The following is a 20,997-nucleotide window of genomic DNA, read 5'->3' as shown; positions in this document are numbered from 1 at the left end:
CTATGCAAAGACATTAAAATCACTTTCAATAGTTGGTTTAGTTTTTGGGCATTTCTAGGGTGCCCATTACAACAACAAAAAAAAAGAAACTATATTATCATTTTAAAAATAATAAATATTGTAATATAATATCTTCGAAGTATTGGTTGGCCACTAAAGTCATTTCCCTCCTCTCATTTCTTTTGTATACATTCAAAGCAATTTCATTGAATATCCTATCTCAGTTCATATTTTTTATTTTAATTATTTTCTTCACCTTTTAGCAAAATAATAATATTAATAATAATAATTAATATATAAATATAAAATCATTTAAAAAAAAAAAAATTAAAATAATTTAAAAAATAATAAATAATAATAAATATTGAAATATAATATCTTCAAAGTACTAGTAGGCCTATAAAGTCATTTCCCTCATCTCATTACTTTTGTATACATTCGAAGCAATTTGATTGAATATCATATTTTAGTTCCTTTTTTTTTAAAAATATATATATAAATGATTTTCTTCACCTTTTAGCAATTCTATAAATTACAAAAAGAGACGACGAGTCATTTGATTGGGCTCTGCTAAGGTTTCTTCCTTCATGAGAACTTGCAATTTTCTTGTGTATGACTCTTTGTTTGAGCTTTCCTTCTATAGTCTCCACTTGTCACACCACATTTACTACAGGAGCTTTCAGGCTAGGATTTAATGGCCCTAGCCAATGGTGAACCAGTTGTTTGTAGTGTTCACATTGTTGTTTCGGATTGCTATGGCACTGCCATAGAAAAAATGCCCTCGCAAGTTTGTCCTGAAGGTCTTTCACAAGGTAATCTTGATATTATCCTTCCTTTACAAGATTTTGATGTTGTATGTGACTAGTTAGAATAGCATACTTTGATAGGATATTTTGTGGATAGGACTCCTCCTGAAGCTATGCTTCAAAAATGGGTTAACAAGTGTTGGAATCCTCATGGAGTTCACCTTGACACTATGCAAGACCTTATGAAAGGTTTTTTTTTATTTCATTTCACTAACCCATCATAGGTAGATGCAGTCTTTAACAACGAACCTTGGTCTATGTGTCCATCCCTGTTTGTTTTTCAAAAATGGTCGCAAGACTTTATAGTCTCTAACGATAAAAAGCTTAGGGTTCCTGTGTGGGTAGAGTTCCCAGGTTTACCCTTGCCATGCTGGCCTTTTATTGAGTCCATTGCTAAAACCCTTGGCAAAATTGTCACAAAGGAGTTTGAGAAATTTTTTAATGCTTTCCCATAGAGACGTGTTTGCATTGAGGTTGATCTTTCCAAGGATCTTAAGGATTTTGTGGAAATCCAGATTGGGGCTCAAACCTTCTCTCAGAAGGTGCTCTATTTGAACCTCCCCAACACCTGTTATATGTGCTAGTCTGCAAAACGCAAGATCAGGGATTGCCCTTTGGCTACACCTAGGTTTAAGCCCACACCTAAAGAAGCACCTACCAAGCCAATCGAAGGCAAAAGAAGAAGGAAAAAATGAAGAATGCGTTATTGTTGGGTGCAAGGGCAAGGCTTACTTGAATCCCTTGCCCCCTAAATAGTCCTATGTGGTGGTCGTCATGACTCATTCTCTCCCCACAAGAGCTTCAATTCCTTCCAACGTAGGGATGCAAGTGGTTTCCATAGCACCCATTTTAGGGGTTTTGTAGCTTACAAACCCTATTGGTACGCAAGGGATCAAGGCAATCACTAGGGCTTCTACCTAGGCTATGGTTCGTACCATTCTTGTTACTTCTTCCATATCACCACAAGCGATATAGCATTTTCATAGTCCTCCTGGATGTGCAAAGATACCAGAGGTGAAGTGGTAGGCTATAAGTACAGAAAATTTTCCTGTAATGTCCCCATTTTAGCAGTTGACCATGTGTGTGTGCGTTAGCCTTGTTCTACACGGTCCCGAGGGCTAACGAAGGGTTTAATGGGATCCTCGAGTGTTTTGGCCTAGTCATTTCCAGTTTGGGCCAAAACGAAGTTGATTTACTCAGTTTTAGGCATACTTACTATTTTTAGTAAGTCGGCAGGACACAGTGCAAGTCAATTTTGGTGATTGGATTCGATACTCCTTAGTGAGAGCTTTCCAATGAGCTATCACTCGCATTATTCAGAGTCCGATTGCTAATACATTTTAATGCCTGAAGTTTTATTAAAGTAACATCTAATTTAATTGTAAAATATTAAAGTGTTACTTTAATATTTATTTTATGGTGATGTGTACCCAAGGGAGACATAAGGGGTATTTTAATATATTTTTTATATATTACACATATTTTATCCCACATTGCCCATATGAGTTGAGCGGACCCTTGGAAATAGAATAAAAGGAAGCATTTGTGGCTTCATTAGGCAGGTTGAATATGAGAAGAAATTGGTGTGTGATTTGCAGCTCCGTTCTTGGCATTTGAGGATGTCTATCCTCTCTTGTAACATTCTAGACGTCATTCCCTCGGAGTTTGGCCTTTGGAATTCTTTGTTATTGGCTTCATTATCAAACAACTTAGTTGCATTTCTGGCTACAGGCAGATTTGGTATTTTTCTCATATCTTCTTCACTACTTGTCTGACATTGATGCCACTTTGAGGGAATGGTATTATGAAGGTAGTGGACTGATTGAAGGACAAAGTATTGTAGCAGCAAGTTCGAAAGCATGGGCTGGAGTATTATGTCAATACTGCAGAAGTAATTAGTGAGTTGATAAATCTGCCATGTATTTCGTTTTATGAATTCTGAAAATAATATTTTATTAGCAGTAGTTCATTTCCACTTTGCATATCATTGTAGTTTCTTTCTTGCTTATTTTGTATGATACCAATTCCATGCATGAAACACAACAAAAAAATAAACGTTTGATTTCCGAAGTTATAAGGGATTTAAAACATTAAACGGAGAAATAAGAAGTTGAATGCAAACTATTTGACATAATTCCTTTCAGCAATTTGTTTTAGTTTTTGGGACATCTAAGGGTGCCCATTACAGTGGTATCAGAGCTATAAGTCCTGCCATCCTGTGGAGGTCTTATAAGAAATTTGGAATAACCGGATAGAGGGAAAAAGTGTTTGATGAAATGTCAAAACACTAAAATTAGAAATAAGTAAAAAACAAAGGCTAAGCATTTAGGTTTGAGCATGCGACAGGGGTCTTATAATTTTTGCGATACCAGAGCAAGACAAAATAGGATTTCAGACTGGCAAAGAAAACAATCTAGTACATCCGTGCAGGTGGACATTGAATCCAATCATACGAACACAGAGGAGATATTCTTTGATCAGGACAATAATATGGGTGATCTAGATGATAGGAATACAGGATTAGGCGGAGGCGAAAATGCTGGTCCACATCAGGGGGAGGTACTATTTAGACAGTTACTGGATACATTAGAGTAGGGGCAGCATATGCAGCAGGAGCAGAATAGGCGAACGGACATGATGTTGCAGCTCATAGCTAGACAGATGGGTGTCAATATTAATCCAGGTGATGCCAACAACAGAAACAATAACAACGGGGGAAACAATAACCATGGAGGCCAAGGCAAAAACAATGGTCCTAAGAATAACTTCAATTGTAATAATGGCCACGAAAACAATGGGAATGAGGCTGATAACTTTAGACACGTTGCACGCCTAGCACAGACCGTGAGCTTGAGACCTCTTCTACCCACTCTCCCACCCAGAGATCCGGTTCAACCAATAAATGAACCGCAGATTACTGAGCTACAAGATCAGTTTACAAGGGACTAGGAGGCTAGTGGACCGGAGTTTCAAGCGGATGAGACACATGCCTAAAGCAGGAGGGAGGAATCAAAACTTTGAGCTAAGGAAGAAAGTTGGAAAACTTTCTTTACCTTATTATGATGCTTCAGGAAAGATGACTACATGAGCTTGGGTGCAGAAGGTAGATACATAGTTGCACCTAAATCCTATGCCTGAGGAGGAGGTTATCAAGTATGCGGCTATACACTTGGATGGCGTTGCCCATGAATGGTGGCATCATGGCATGGTGACTTTGTGGCATAATCAGATTACATCCTATGACGAATTCATCAAAACATTGATTGAGAGATTTGACACTAAGGATCTGGAGTTACATTTCAAGGAGCTAGCACAGTTAAAATAGTCAGGTTCTGTGGATGCTTACATTGCCGAGTTTCAGCGCTTGTCTGTACTTGTTACTGATATCTCTCCTAGGAGATTGGTGGTGTTATTTTGTGATGGTCTTGCTGATCCATTACGAGGTTGGGTGAAGGGACATGATCCACTCACCTTAGCTGAAGCAACTAAAAAGGCACGAGATTTAGCCCCTTCGGTATACAAAGGAAAAAACCATTCAATAGATTCTTCCTATCGCAAGGATAAAGACAAAAAACCATTTTAGAAAGAGTGTAGAAAACCCAAAGAAGGACCAAAAGGATTAGACAATGAAACCTTGAATGAAAGTTGAAAGAATAAGCTATGCTTCCATTATAGAGAGCCTTGGGACTTATATCATAAATGTTCTCTCAAGGCTAAGGCAAATCAAATGGAGTATTTTTCAGCAGAAGAGTCAGAGTCAGAAGGGGAGGATCAGTACTCTGATTCAGATGAGGGTAACACTATAGAGGAGAGCAACATTGCTAAGGATGATAGATCGTTGGCATGCTTGACAGGGGCCCAAAAGGCAATCACATTTAAGGTCAGGGGTACTATCCAGGGGCAAAGAGTGATATCTCTTATTGACACTGGGGCTACACATAACCTCATAGATGCACAGTTGGTAGCCAGGAGAGGGTTACAAACAGAGGAACATGATGGGTTTAGAGTCATGGTGGCTAACGGTGATAAGTTATTATGCACTCGAAAGATATCTAATCTTAGAATCAGGTTTGGAGATGGCTACGAGTTGGATGATGAGTTCTATGTTGTGGACATGGGAGATTATGATGTCATCCTTGGCATGACATGGATGGCTTTACTAGTTGAGTTCACACTCAATCTAGTGAAATTGGAAATGAGATTTCAGCATGAAGGCAGAACTGTGGTACTTAGAGGACTTTCAGATGGAGGTTGGAGAGTAGTTTCCTTGAGGAGAATGCAGAGATTTTTTCATCATGATGACATAGAGTGGGCGACAGAGTGCTACATTATGCCAACTTCACCAGAGCCACAAGAAAAGAGTCATCCACCAGATATCCAGAAGATACTTGATAGACACGTTAAAGAATTTAGCGATATTCCTCATGGGGTTCCTCCTGATAGAGGGATGGAACATGTTATTGAGCTCGAGGAGGGAGCCAAACTAGTTATGATTACTCCTTATCGTCATCCTAAGAAACACAAGGATGAGATAGAGAAGATGATTAAGGATTTTTTGGAGATGGGGCATATCAGGCCCAGTAAGAGCCCCTTTGCTTCAACAGTAGTATTGGTAAAGAAGAAGGATTGGACGATGCACATGTGCATCGATTACAGGGCACTGAATAAGAAAACAATTAAAAAAAGGTATCCCATTCCTAGGATTGATGAGCTGATTGATGAGTTGCATGGGGCATGCTTCTTTACCAAAATTGATTTGCGATCCGGATACCATCAGATCAGGATGAGAGCAAAGGACATTGAGAAAACAGCCTTCCGATGTCACTATGGCCACTTTGAGTTCATGGTTATGCCATTTGGTCTAACCAATGCACCTGCTACATTTCAAAGTTGTATGAACCAGGTATTTAAGAAGCAGCTGAGGAGATTTGTCTTGATCTTCTTTGATGACATCTTGGTCTTCAATAAGACCTGGGAGGAGCACTTACATCATCTGGAGGAGGTGTTATCTATTCTAGAGAGAGAGTCATTGTATGCCAAGGAATCTTAATGTGAGTTTGGCATGACTGAGCTCCTTTACCTTGGGCATATCATTAGTGCAGATGGTGTTCTGGTTGATCTTGAAAAGATTAGAGCTATTGTAGAGTGGCCTACTCCCACAAAGCTTACAAAGCTTAAGGGATTCTTTGGTTTATGTGGTTTTTATAGGAGGTTTGTTAAGGGATTCTCACAGATTGCTACATCCTTGACAGATCTTACCAGGAAAGGATCCTTCGTGTGGACAGGGGCAACACAGAGGTGTTTTGAGCATTTCGAGTAGGTAATGTCTTCATGTCCAGTTCTAGCCCCACTAGATTTCACGAAGCCTTTTTGAGCTTCATTGTGGTGCATCAGGTGATGGGATTGGAGCAATATTGATGCAGGAGAAGCATCCCATTGCATTCGAGAGTAGGAAGCTCCGGGGAGTTGAGAAAATTTATTTTGTCTATGACCAGGAGATGTTGGCCATAATGCATGCATTGGCCAAATTTCAATCATATTTGGTAGGTGGACGTTTTGTGATCAAGACTGATCACAACAGTATTAAATACTTCATGAGCCAGCGCGATCTTAATGACTGAAAACAAAAATGGGTGACTAAATTGTAGGCTTATGACTTTGACATAGAGTTTGTCAAAGGTAAGAAAAATGTGGTGGCTAATGCCTTATCTCGGAGACCTCACTTATGTGCTCTGGCAGAGATTTCAAGAGAGTGGAGAGATCGGATTATAGTAGAGTATGTCAGAGATGCTTGGGCTTCTGGATTGATTTCAGGTACCATGCAGGATGATCGCTATGAGGTGATAGATGGATTGATCAGAGTTCAGGATAGGGTTTATTTGATTCCGTCATCACATTTGAGAGAGGCGATACTGAAGGCATTTCATGATGCACCCACAGCTGGACATCTGGGGGTCTTCAAGACCTATAGGCAGATTCGAGAGTAGTTTTCATGGCAATGGCTCAAGCATGATGTTCATAGGTATGTCAGGGAGTGTGTGGTTTGTCAACAGAATAAGGGAGAGCACACATTTCCTGTAGGTTTATTACAGCCCTTGCCCATTCCTGATAGGAAATGGGAAAGTATTTTGATGGACTTCATCAATGGTTTGCCACGAGTGCAAGGAAGGGATTGCATCTATGTGGTGGTGGACCGCTTGATGAAGTTTGCTCACTTGTTTGCTATTCCGTCCACCTACACAGCAGTACAGGTGGCAGATCTTTTCTTTAGAGAGATATTCAGGTTACATGGGCTGCCCAAATTCATTGTCAGCGACCGGGATAGTAAGTTTATGAGTGTTTTTTGGCAAGAGTTGTTTAGGTTGTGTGGTACAGATCTTACACCTAGCACTAGCTATCATCCGCAAACAGATGGGAAAACAATGATTGTGAATAAATGGGTGGAAGGATATTTCAGGAACTATGTAACTACACAACAAAAGGCTTGGATCAGAAGGTTGCATATGGGAGAGTATTATTATAACACCACTTATCATATGTCCATCAAGATGACTCCTTTCATGGCACTTTATGGTTATGAAGCACCTAGCTTCATGGATTTAGTTTTGGGGGATAGTAGAGTGCCCAAAGCCAAAAACTTATTACAGGATAGTCAGGACATCCTGAAAGTGCTCAAAGAGAATATGCAATAGGCCCAAAATCAACAAAAATTGTATGCTGATCAGCACCGAATAGAGCATAGCTTTGAGGTAGGGGATATGGTTTACTTGAGGCTACAACCATATAGACAGTCATTGCTCAAGAAGAGCGGAGCTGAAAAGTTGAAACCTAGATTTTATGGTCCCTACAAGGTGATTTGCAAAGTGGGCAAAGTCACCTATGAGCTTGAGCTTCCAGAGGCCAATCAAGTGCACAATGTGTTTCATGTGTCTAGGCTTAAGAAAGCCATTGGTCAGAGTGTAGTGCCTTCTGCAGATTTACCCCCTTTGGATGAGGAGGGGAAGCTTGTGTTAGTACCCGAGGCTATTCTAGACACCAGAGAGAGGAAGCTTAGAAAAAGGATAGTGAAGGAGTATTTGGTTAGATGGAAAGACCTGCCGGAGGAAGATTCTACATGGGAGAGTGAGAAGGTTATTCAGCAGGCTGGACTAAGATTGCTTGAGGACAAGCAATTTCAAGGGGGGCAGACTGTAATGTCCCCATTTTAGTAGTTGACCAAGTGTGTATGCATTAGCCTTGTTCTACATGGTCCCGAGGGCTAACAAAGGGTTTAATGGGATCCTCGAGTGTTTTGGCCTAGTCATTTCTAGTTTGGGCCAAAATGAAGTTGATTTACTCAGTTTTAGGCATACTTACTATTTTTAGTAAGTCGACAGGACACATTGTAGGTCAATTTTGGTCATTGGATTCGATACTCCTCAGTGAGAGCTTTCCAATGAGCTATCACTCGCATTATTCAGAGTCCTATTGCTAATACATTTTAATGCCTGAAGTTTTATTAAAGTAACATCTAATTTAATTGTAAAATATTAAAGTGTTACTTTAATATTTATTTTATGGTGATGTGTACCCAAGGGAGACATAAGGGGTATTTTAATAAATGTTTTATATATTACACATCTTTTATCCCACATTGCCCATATGAGTTGAGCGGACCCTTGGAAATAGAATAAAAGGAAGCATTTGTGGCTTCATTAGGCAGGTTGAATATGAGAAGAAATTGGTGAGTGAGTTGCAGCTCCATTCTTGGAATTTGAGGATGTCTATCCTCTCTTGTAACATTCTAGATGTCACTCCCTTGGGGTTTGGCCTTTGGAATTCTTTGTTATTGGCTTCATTATCAAGCAGTTTAGTTGCATTTCCTGTTACAGGCAGATTTGGTATTTTGCTCATATCTTCTTCACTACTTGTCCAACGCTTATGCCGCTTTGAGGGAATGGTATTATGAAGGTAGTGGACTGATTGAAGGAAAAAGTATTGTAGCAGCAAGTTCGAAAGCATGGGCTGGAGTATTATGTCAATACTGCTGAAGTAATTAGTGAGTTGATAAATCTGCCATGTATTTGGTTTTATGAATTCTGAAAATAACATTTTATTAGCAGTAGTTCATTTCCACTTTGCATATTATTGTAGTTTCTTTCTTGCTTATGTTGTATGATACCAATTCCATGCATGAAACACAACAAAAAAATAAATGTTTGATTTTCGGAGTTATAAGGGGTTTAAAACATTAAACGGAGAAATAAGAAGTTGAATGCAAACTGTTTGACATAATTCCTTTTAGCAATTTGGTTTAGTTTTTGGGACATCCAAGGGTGCCCATTACATTTCCTTTTGACTTCCATCCGATTTCTACCATCTTCCAGAATAGATACTTCTCTCTTGAGAACAAGGATGATATGGAAGAATTTTCATGAATTGTTTATCATGGAATGTTAGAGGTCTCACAGACCTCACTAGAAAGTACTATGTTTGGGAAACCCATCATAGACTTGGTAACTTACATTTTTTCTATTTGCAAGAAGTTAAGATTTCTATTTTCATGGTCTCTTTTGCATGTCATGTCATTTGGTAGGATGGAGTTATGTTTTCCTCTCAACATGAAGTTGGCTGAGGTTATGTAGTTACTCTCTTCTCACCTTGTCTTCATTATGCTATTATTTTGCATGGTTTTGACTCCATGCATAGAATTAGTTGGCTTTTGCTTTCCATTAACAATCATTCTTTGAAATTCATTAATATTTATGTGTCTAATGATGCTATGGAAAGATCATAGAGGTAGGTAGGCTAACAACTTGCCTCTAGCAACTTGGGTTATGTGTGGTAACTTCAATATGGTTGAGGTGGCCTATGACAAAGATGTAATTCTACCCTTTCACTAGACAATTGAGGAAATGGAAGCCTGGTACTACATGCGCAACAAATTGGGCCTTTTTGATCCCAATATTAACCATCGCTAGGATAGTGGGGTTTCACACACTTGGTTCAACTTTTGAGCTAGCTTTGACTACATATTAAGGTGTCTCGATTGTGCCATGATTACTACACAATCTTCTTTCTCCTTTTTTGAGGATCAAGATTTACCTATCATTTCTCTACCAGATGTGACATTATCTGACCACTATCCCATTTATTTGTCATTTCATGGCAAATAGCTGTCCCAAAAGTTGCCAAGTCTTAGTTCTTCCTCAACATGTCTATGTTGATGCATGCCTCCTCCATCACACATATCCTACATGTCTGGAATGTGGAGCCATGTTTGCATTCTTAGATAGGTTGGATTCAATGGTGGAATGATGTCATTACTAGAACTGCTCAATTTCTATGCATCTATGGGCGCCAATTGCTAGTTTTTAGAAAATGATCATATGAAGCCAACACTTCTACAGTCAAAAAGCTTCTGAGGCTCTCACCCTTAATCTATTTGATGTGGATTTGCAAATTCAGTCGGCCAAACATTGCCATGACAAACAAGTTGCTGATAACTATGCTTCTTGAGGAGCCCAAATCAAAGCCCGTCTCCACTGGCTAGAGGTCGGCGATAAAGCCTCAAAGGAGTTCTTCTAGGCTCTTCATGCCCGTCATACCAATGTTGGGATTAAAAAGATCAAACAAAGAATTGTTGTTCTTTCTAGTCTCCCTGACATCCTACAAGAATTTGTTCATCACTATGAGAATGTTTTTTACTTTGCAAAGAAATTTGGTTGCTTAGGAAGAAGCTCTCAGAACCTATATCTTTGTTACTCCAAAATGCCTAGCAGTTGAGCAATGTGCTTTCTGTAAGCAACTTCTTTCCCTCTGAGACCTTAAATAGGCAGGCCACTCCATGGCTAATGAAAAATCGCCTAGGCATGATGGGTTTCCTTGTGAATTGTACAAACACCTCTGGGAGTATAGAGGTCCTAATTTGCAAAAAGTTTATCTTGAAGCATATCATTTTAAAAGCTTAGGAGCAATTATAAATCAAAGAAATATCAAATTTATACCTAAAGCCAATGATCTAGAGGATATTTGGAATTGGAGGCGCATTACCCTTTTGAATATGTCTTATAAGATTATTTCCAAGGCACTCTCTCTTAAAATCCAACACATGTTGCCTTTAATTGTGTGCCTGGAGAAAACTAGATTTATTAAGTCTAGATACATTCTTGACAACATTATTGTTGTCTGGAAAGGCATGGAATGGGCTACCAGGTCCAACTAGAAGGCCATCATTCTAAAGATTGATTTTGCTAAAGCATATGATCTCATTGAATGGCCCTTTATTTTGGCTATGCTCCAGGCTTTGGGTTTCAGTCCCAAGTTTTTATAGTCTATGGAGATGCTCTTTGGCAATGCTAATGCTTGCATTATCATCAATAATTCACAATCAGAGGCTTTTGGTATTTTTCATTCAATTAGGCAAGGTTTCCCTTTGGATCTAGTGCTGTATGTCCTTGCTACTACAGGTTTTGGCTATTTGCTAGCACATTCTATGTCTTTTAGACTGGTTCATGGCATTTCTTTGCCTGAATCATCTTCTTAGTTAGCCAATGGCCACTTTGCGAATGATTCCTTTGTCACTCTTCTTGAGGATAAAGAAAACATCCACAATGTTTTAAGTTGCTTGGACACCTTTTGTCAAGGCTCTGGATCTTCTATTCCATGGCATAAAACACTCTTCTTTCACCAGTCATTCTAGCTAGCTCCACCTTGGCTCAGCTAGTTTGTATGGAAATGGGTTATGCATGGGGAGATTTTCCACTTTCTAGGTATTCTTTTTGCTTTCCAGACTTCACCTATTGAACTTTGGAATGTTGTGCTTGCCAAGATCAGCAAGAAGCTTGATTATTGGATTATGAAATTGCTTTCCCTGGCTAGCAAATTCTAGATTTTCTCAAAGGTTCTTGTAGCTAATCATGTTTATTATTGATCTTGCTAGGCTCCCTCCAAAGGTTCTTATCAAAAATTGGAAAGATTGCTCAAGGATTTTCTCTAGGCTTCTGGTTTGGATCACCATGGGTTTCATAGAGTTGCCTGGGATTTTGGTTGTCTCCCAAAAAAATCTGGTGGTCTTGGCTTGCTTTCCACTCAAAGACAAGGCCTTAAAATTTGTGCTAAATGGATTATTCATGCAATCACTGGAGATGAAGCCTGGAAGATTTTGGTTTGACATTGCATATCTTCCAACTTTCCTATCAACGGATCTTCTTGGAAGGGAATTGGTTTTCACACCCTTATCATCATGCATGAGCCAGTGACCATACAGGGCTCATTTGTCATCAAGAGCATATGAAAAGCTTGGGAGGCTATTAGGCCTTCGCTTCGATGGGTTGGTGATGAGTTTCGCAATGGCCTCTCCTTGAATTAGTAGAACATTTGGTGGTCTCCCCTATTTTCCATTCAAGGTACTCCCCTTGCCAAGACTCAAGGTGTTAGTGTTCTGCGTTTATCCAAATGGGGCATCAGAACTCCCAAGGACCTCTTCTCAAGGGTTTCCATGAGTTTCAGGTCCTAGGAAGATATGCAAGAATAGTACCGCCTTCTCTGTTCAGATCAACAAACTTTTTACCTATTGCTCTCTTCAATTCCAATCCACTTAATTCATAAAGTGGATATTGAGTTTGTTCAACCTTGGTGGCATGATTGGAAGTGGTATACTACCACTGCACTTTCTAGTTATAAGCAAAGTCTAGGATATTGATGGCTTTCGCCCCATCTTTTGATGGCGGAGACACTCAACCATAGATGGCTTTTGCAATCTTCTCCTTATCAATGGAGAAAATTCTTTGATACCATTTGGAGTGCTATAACAGAATCCAAGATTGTACATTTTGCTTGGTGCCTTGCCTTCCAAGGTCTTCCCCTAGGGTCTTGGCTTAAACATATTAGGGTTCTAGATCCCAGATGCACTTTTTGTGGACAACCAGAGTGTTTCTTGCATATCTTCTAGATTTACAGGCATGCCCAAAATTACTGGCATTGGATTCATGATGTTTTCAAACCATTTAGGCTTGAATCTTTTTCTTGGCACATGATTTTGCTGAGTGATTCTCCCAGAATCCCTTAGAAATTCACCCAGATTTGGTATACTTTCAAGATGAAAATTTTGTTTACTCTATGGAAAGATAGGAATGTTGTTCTTTTCACACACAGCTTTTTGTATATTAATATTGCAATATACACTAAGGCATGCATTTGTAATAATGTAATTATGTAGATTCAAGTGCAAGCTAACAAAGTTGCCCTTGAGGTAGCTCACCTGCAAGAGCTGCTAAACCACTGGGGCAATGCCCCTTGCACTATTGCTAGAGTTCCTCTTGATGCCTTGGTAAAAACGTTGATGCCTCATGCCCGTTGCTCGCGGCATAATTCCTTAGGTCACCACTTGCTCACCCCACGCTCCCAAGTATCCTATCACCGCTCTCCCAGCAGTGGCAATGGTGGATGGAGGTGCCGCTTGGCTTCCTTGCCCCATGATGATTTTGGTTGGTCCCTGACTCCTTCTCCTGGTGCTCGTTGGGCATTTTATGGCCTCTCCTGGATTTGGAAATTTCTCCTCTATGGCTAGAGCTCAAAGATGTAGAGGCTACCATTCATTCTCTTGTTGGTGCTATTGAAGACAGCTGGATTGTTCTTATCCCACCTCACAATCCCAAAGATGATTGGGGCTTTCATGACAAAGATGAACCACCACCCTCGGCTAGCATTGCTTGTCCACCTGAGGTTGCCTTTGATGAATAGTGTATAATTCCAACTACGGCTGTGTGTTTTTGCTTTGGCTAGAACTGTGTGAACTCATTCACAGGGTGATCATGTATCCCCTAACCTCTTTTTGTGAATTGTATTCTTAGTTTATTTTTTAATAGAAAAGAACTATTCATCAAAAAAAAAATTCTATAAATTACTTCCCAACGCATTACTTTTCCACACTCCTCTATTTTCAATCATAATGTACTCCTCATTAAAGCAATGAGTCTATATTTGTTGACCCACTGTTGACCCAAACCTGCAATTCCATCTCCAACACTGTTCTTAGGGAGATTCCAACTCGACATTCACAACTTCAATTGTAGTACAACAAATTCGCTCATAATAGATTTAAATTATTTAATTAATAAAAAATACTTCATTAGTGGAAGGAAAAATAGTAATATATCTCTCTTCATTTTTTGACTTCCTATTTTCGCGTTCTTTCTTCACTCACTATTTCTCCTTCCTTGCTTCATACGACTGCATTTGGTCAAGTGAGACTGTATTTCTGTACTGTTCCTTCCTTCCTTGACTCACTATTTCTGCCTGCCTCCCTTTTCTTCTTCTACAAATCTCAGACCAGGAGATCTGAGATTCATAACTTGCTTTTGCAGCAGAAGTATTCGTATTACTTACTTTTCATGGGTTTCTCATGTAATCTCTTCCGCGTTCTTCTTATATGCTCTGCTGCGTTGTTCCCTCATCATGTCTTCGCATATCCTTCGTATCAGAAATGTTCTCCTTATTCATGCAATCATTCCCTCATCAAATACCCATTCAACGCTTGCGGCTCTGCTGCAGTTGAGTGCAGAAGGAATCAAAGCACTGTATTATATGTTTTTCCTTCTTCGCTGTTATGTCCAGGACATGGGTATAGGGTAGTTGGAGATATCACTTAGTCAAGTTATACAAACAAAACCATTTGGATTTCATGTGACAGCTTTTCCGATTATTGCTACGCCCCAACCAGACAGTACCCAAATTATGGTTATGTTGAGGACAATTACGACTGGTCAGATTTGGAGTTTTCTCTTTCTGATAAATATAAAGCGGGAAGCGTTCTTATTTGTGAGAAGGAACCTTCGTACAGTAACATTCTCCAACACGTCAAGTGTTTGGAATGCAAAAGCAGAGACACTTTGTGCTACTTCTTCCTTATCAATTGTCCCCCTCAACAAGTGATGAGAGTTGCATAGATCGATATGGTGTTGTTATTCCGAACAACAAGAGTTACAACATCAGTGATAAGAAGAATCTGAGTGAGCTACTCCGCACAGGATTCGATGTCAAATGGAATAAGAGCGCAGAGTGCTCATCCTGCGAAGCCTCTGGCGGGAATTGTTATGATCACCGCGGCTACTCTGAATACTACATAACATGCATTTGTTCCGATGGTCCCCACGAACAGAACTGCTCCGGCGGTAAGTTTCATACTTCTGAGTTTAATAATTAATAGTTAAGGCATCATGAAAAGGTTTTGGCTATACATGGACCAAAATGCACCTGCATAACTAATTTGTTTCTTGATAAGTAGGAGATGATTTCCACAGCTAGTCAAATTGTGATGTGAATATCAAGATTTAACTGTGTGATTTTGAGTCAAACTTGATGACCCATGTTTCATGAGTAGTGATTCAACATGAATCCATCTCTCATGAGAATAAATGGAACACTTAGCACTCATTGGATCTAGGTGATGCTCACAGGGGTGAAGCACCGGGACTTCTCGAGAGGTCACCCATCCCAGTACTACTCCAGCCTGAGCGCGCTTAACTACGGAGTTTCCTCCATAGTTAAACACAAAGCTTGCAACCCCATTTGCAAAACCTTCACCAAGTGTTGTGCCTTATGAACCATTCATTAGAAAGCCCCTTAAGCTCATCAATTGATAAGTAGGAGATGATTTCCACAGCTAGTCAAATTGTGATGTGAATATCAGGATTTAACTGTGTGATTTTGAGTCAAACTCGATGACCCATGTTTCATGAGTAGTGATTCAACATGAATCCATCTGTCATGAGAATAAATGGAACACTTAGCACTCATTGGATCTAGGTGATGCTCACAGGGGTGAAGCACCGGGACTTCCCGGGGGGTCACCCATCCCAGTACTACTCCAGCCTGAGCGCGCTTAATTTGTTTCTATTTTTTAATAAATTAACATTCATATAAAAATTTATAGTTAATTAATATAAGGCCAAATTTTATAATAAGAAAATAAAGAAAAACTCAGGAAAACAGTAGAACATTATCATGGAAATAAAATTGGCTTAGGACATTGAATTTGGAAGGGAAATTACAAAATAGAGAAAGAAGTATTATTTAGTTTTTAACTGCTTCTACTTTTTGTTGTAGAAAAAAATAGTCTACCCGATCCAAAAACAGTCATGGTGGACTAGAACATGGATAGGTAAATTACTTTAGATTGGCGGCTTTTTACATTCAAAATTAATTGTCTATTTTAAAATTTCCATAAAAGGATAAAATTCCCATAGAAGGATAATGGGGTCATGGCTTGTTCATTAGAGTTTGCCATGTATTTCATTTCAGTTGTATGTGCTATATTGGTGTCATCATTATATCCATCATCATCTTCATTTAGGGAAGAATTAGTAGAAAGAAAAGAGAGCAGCAAGAGGAGAAAGACATCAGAGGATATATGAATCCCCCTGATTTCGCACCTCCCTCAGTTGAGAACTTCTGACAAGCAGGAATTCCAACAAGATATTCTTATCGTTAGATTAAAAGATACACCAAGAATTTTGTAATTAAACTTGTTCAAGGAGGTTTCGGAATAGTACTGAAAGGTGAGCTTCCCAATGGATGTATGATAGCTGTTGAAACACTTGATAAATCGAAATGTAGTCAAATGCAATTTTTGAATGAAGTGGCTACCATTGGAAGGATCCACCACTTACATCTTGTCCGACTCCAAGGGTAGTGCTTCGAAGGGTCTAAAAAAAATTGATTTATGAGTTCATGATCAATGGTTCTATTGAAAAATATATCCATGGAGATGATCAAAATGTATTGAACTAGAAACAGCTGTAGTCCATTGCAATGGGTACAGCTCGTGGAATTGCATATCTACATGATGAATGTCGAAATAGGATATTGCACTGCGACATAAAACCTCATAATGTGTTGTTGGATGTCAATTTCTCTCCAAAGGTTGCAGATTTTGGTCTAGCAAATTGAACAGATAAAGAAGAAAGCCATGTTTCTCTGACAGGTGCTAGAGGAACCCCTGGCTACGTGGCTCCAGAGGTGTGGTCCAGAAGCAATGAACCTGTGACTGATAGATCAGATGTCTATAGTTATGGCATGTTGCTGATGGAAATGGTGGGTGGAAGAAAGAACTTTGATATGAGAGGAAGCATATCCAACAAATTTTACTATCTAGAATGGGCATTCAAACAGGTGGAAATGAGAGAATTTGTTGGCGGTATTAATTTCTTGCAATTGTCCACCGTCAGCAGCCCACACTCTAGCCGACTACAATAATTGTTCACCTGCCACTCTCAGTCGGTAGCAAACAATGAGCCGTCTCAGCCGTTCCAGCCGCAACATAGCCAATTATATGCAATATTATAATATATTATAACATGTGTAATAAGTTTGGTTTGTATTCTAGAGAGTTCTCAGACCTCTATAAATAGAGGCTTATGTAATGTATTTTAGCAAGGCAATAAGGCAATGAAATCAATTTTATTTCTATATATTTGTCTCTCTTTGCCTACAAATTGGTATTAAAATATGAAGCACTGGGCTAGGAAAAGGAGAAATATTTGTATATATGTATAGCTGTTGTAGCAGTCAATGAAGCTTCTAACATTTTCTTTATTATAGATCATAAGCTTTTAAAGTTGACGATTAGTGGCTGTGAAGATCTAGAGAAGAAAAGACGTCAGTTTAATTTTTGAGAAAAGGTATGAGCTGATTTCATAGAGTGAAGTTGAGCAAAAAAAACTATTAAAAGGGAAAAATAAATATTATGTTGTTTGTTTAAGCTATGTGACATTGGCTTAGACTTGTTTGGTGGATTTTCTCTATAAAGCAAAGTTTAAAAATTGTCAATTGCAGTTGTAACTATGAGTATTAATATGGCTTCAGGAAGTAGTATCACTCAACCACAAATTCTAATATTTTTTGGTAAAAATTATGAATTTTGGGCTATAAAAATGAAAATATTATTTTGTTCTCAAGTCATATGGGACCTTATTGAAAAGGGTTTTATTGAACTACAAGATAAGTCTACATTATCACAAGATTAAAAAGATAAATTACAAGATAATAGGAAAAAGGATACTAAAGTGTTGTTTCTAATTTAACAATCTTTAGATGAATCAATTTTGCCTAAGGTTTTTGCAATTAAAAAGTCTAAAATTGCATGAGATATTTTAGAAATAGCATATCAATGGACATCAAAAGTTAAGATTGCTAAATTCAAACTTTAAGGCATGATTTTGAAAATTTGTGTATGAAGGATTCAGACTTAGTTGATCAATTTTTAAATCAAGTAATTAATATGGTTAATCAGATTAGATGATATGATGATGATTTGACAGATCAAAAAGTTGTTGAAAAGATACTTCATTGTTTGCCTAGAAAATTTGATGCCATTGTTGTTGCCATTGAACAATCTAAGGATTTGACAATACTCTCTATTGATGAGTTAATGGGTTTACTTTTATCTCATGAATCAAGAATGAACAAAAATAACCATGTGAATGGGAATAAAGATTTGTTTGTTAGCTTGGATGATTCTATAAAATATAAAGTAAAGCTAGGAAATGACAGTAAAGTCTCTATAATGGGAAAAGGTGTTATAAATGTCTTGAAAAAAAATGGAGGAAAAAGATATATTCTTGATGTGTATTTTGTGCTTGGATTAAAACACAATCTCATGAGTGTTGGTCAACTAGTACAAAAAGGTTACAAAGTTTCATTTGATAATGATTTTTGCACAATCTTGGTGGCAGGTTAATTGCAAGGGTCAACATGACACAAAATGGAATGTTCTCCCTCCAGATTCATTGCATTCAAGAAGGAAAAGAAGTTAGTTTCAAGACATCATTCTCAAATCAGTCATGGCTATGGCATTTGGGGTATGGTCATCTTCATTTTGATGCTTTGAGCCTATTACAAAAGAAAAATATGTTGAAAGGATTGCCTCAAATAGTGCAACCACCAAGTTCATGTGAAAGTTGTATATTGGAAAAAAAACATAGAGAAAGGTTCCCAGTAGGAGGTTCATATAGAGCAAGAGGACCATTGGAATTAGTTCTCACTAATATATGTGGACCTATGCAAACTCCATCTTTAGGAGGAAGTATATATTTCCTAACATTTATTGGTGATTTTCACAGGAAGCCTTGGATATACTTTCTCAAATAAAAGAGTGAAGCTTTTGAAAAGATCAAAGAGTTTAAAACTTTGGTTGAAAAATAAAGTGGTCTCTATATCAAGGTATTGCTATCTAATAGACGTGGTGAATTTAGTTCTAATAAGTTTCTAGAATTTTGCAGATTTCATGGAATTAAGAAGGAATTTACCACAAGGTACACACCACAACAAAATGGTGTAGTGGAGAGGAAGAACATAACCACAATGGAAATGGAAAAAAGTATGTTGAAGGCCAAAAATCTATCCAATGAGTTTTGGGCAGAAGTAGTAGCATGTGATGTATACATCTTGAACAAGAGTCCTACAAAGAGTTCTAAGAATACAATTCCACAAGAAGCATGGAATGGTAAGAAATATAATGTATACCATTTTAGAGTTTTTGGATGTGTTGCTTATTCACTAGTGCCATCTAAATTGAGAAAGAAATTAGATGATAAAAGTGAAAAATGTATCTTTATTGGTTATAGTGAAGAATCAAAGACTTATAGTTTGTATAACCTTATTTAAAAGAAATTGATCATTAATAGGAATGTTAAATTTAAAGAAGAAGATTCATGGCATGGAAGTGATAACAAACATGTAACAAGAGGAGAACCACTATTACAAAATAATAATGAATTGAAGGAACAAGGGGCTCAATCACCACCCAATACTTCACCAAGGAACTTTGTGCAAGGAGTCTCACCTCTAAGGTCAAATGTAAGTGATAAATTGGATTCTACATTCTCAAGACCAAGTTACAAATGTAAGAAGACAAGAAGCTTAAAAGAGATATATGATCAAGAAGAAGAGAATGTAGACATTTACTCAAATTTTGTTTTATATTCTTGTGATCCATTGTATTTTGATGAAGCAATTAAAGAAGATAAATGGATCAAGGTAATGGATGAACAAATTGATTCTATTGAAAGAAATAAAACATGAGAATTAATGGATTTACCTAAAGGAAAATAATGTATAGGAGTCAAATGGGTCTACAAAACTAAATTTGATACAAAAGGTGAAATTGTTAAGCCTAAGGCAAGACTAGTTGCTAAAAGTTTTTCACAACAATATGGAGTTGATTATAATGAAACATTTCCTCTTATTGCTAGACTTGACATAGTTCGAACTATTTTAGCAATAGCTACACAAAATGATTGGAAAGTGTATCAAATGAATGTAAAATCAGCTTTTTTGAATGGTTCTCTTGAGGAAGAGGTATATGTTAAGCAACCACTTGGTTATGAGGTTTGTGGGCATGAAAACAAGGTATATAAACTAAACAAGGCACTTTATGGTTTGGAACAAGCTCCTAGGGCTTGGTATAAGTGGATTAATTCATACATGATAAGTAATCAATTAAATAGAAGTAACAATGAGCCCATGTTGTATGTCAAGATTAATAAGCAAGGTCAGATTTTGATTGTATGTTTGTATGTTGATGACTTGATATTCACTGGAAATCTATCAATAGATATGTTTAAGTTAGAAATGATGAAAAAATTTGAAATGACAAATTTGAGGTTGATAAGATAATCTTAGGTATTGAAGTTATTCAATGTGACAAAGGTATCTTCATTTGTCAATCCAAGTTTATAAAGGATGTTTTGAAGAGATTTAAAATGATGAATTGAAATCCAACATTAACTCCAGTTGAAACAGGAAAAAAACTTAGCAAGGAAGAGAAGAAATCAAATGTTGATCCAACTATGTTTAAAAGACTTGTTGGAAGTTTAATGTATATGACAGCTAGAAGGCCAGATACCATGTATAGTGTTAGTTTTATCTCAAGGTTCATGGAGTCACCACAAAATTCTCACTGACAAGTTGGAAAAAGGACCAAAAACAAAGAAAAACAAGATAATGCTTTTGAGTTCTGTCATTATTATAATATACAAAATTGTTGTCTTCTTTTGGATGAAGACATGAAAACCACTGAGGGTAAGCGTATGCATTTAGTTCTGAAGATTCTTGCATACTATTCATTTTATGTTTTAGTTTCCTACTTCTATAATGCCATTGTTTTCTTTTCTTTTATGTTTTAGAGTTTCATGGAAATACACCTCTTAAT

At 37.7% G+C, this 20,997-nt stretch overlaps 2 pseudogenes; both read left to right on the top strand.

The window, feature by feature from the left end:
* The first annotated feature begins 13,128 nt into the window (after positions 1–13,128).
* Positions 13,129–14,991, top strand: LOC149558813 (uncharacterized; annotated as a pseudogene).
* A 1,101-nt stretch (positions 14,992–16,092) lies between these two features.
* Positions 16,093–20,997, top strand: part of LOC149558812 (rust resistance kinase Lr10-like) — a 78,721-nt pseudogene continuing 73,816 nt past the window's right edge.

This window comes from Cupressus sempervirens, chromosome 5 (genome assembly GCF_028749045.1).
Source record: "Cupressus sempervirens isolate cs-2001-9-10 chromosome 5, ASM2874904v1, whole genome shotgun sequence".
Taxonomy (NCBI): domain Eukaryota; kingdom Viridiplantae; phylum Streptophyta; class Pinopsida; order Cupressales; family Cupressaceae; genus Cupressus; species Cupressus sempervirens.
The sequence above is the reverse complement of the archived record's forward strand: the minus strand, read 5'-3'. Positions and strand labels throughout refer to the sequence as shown.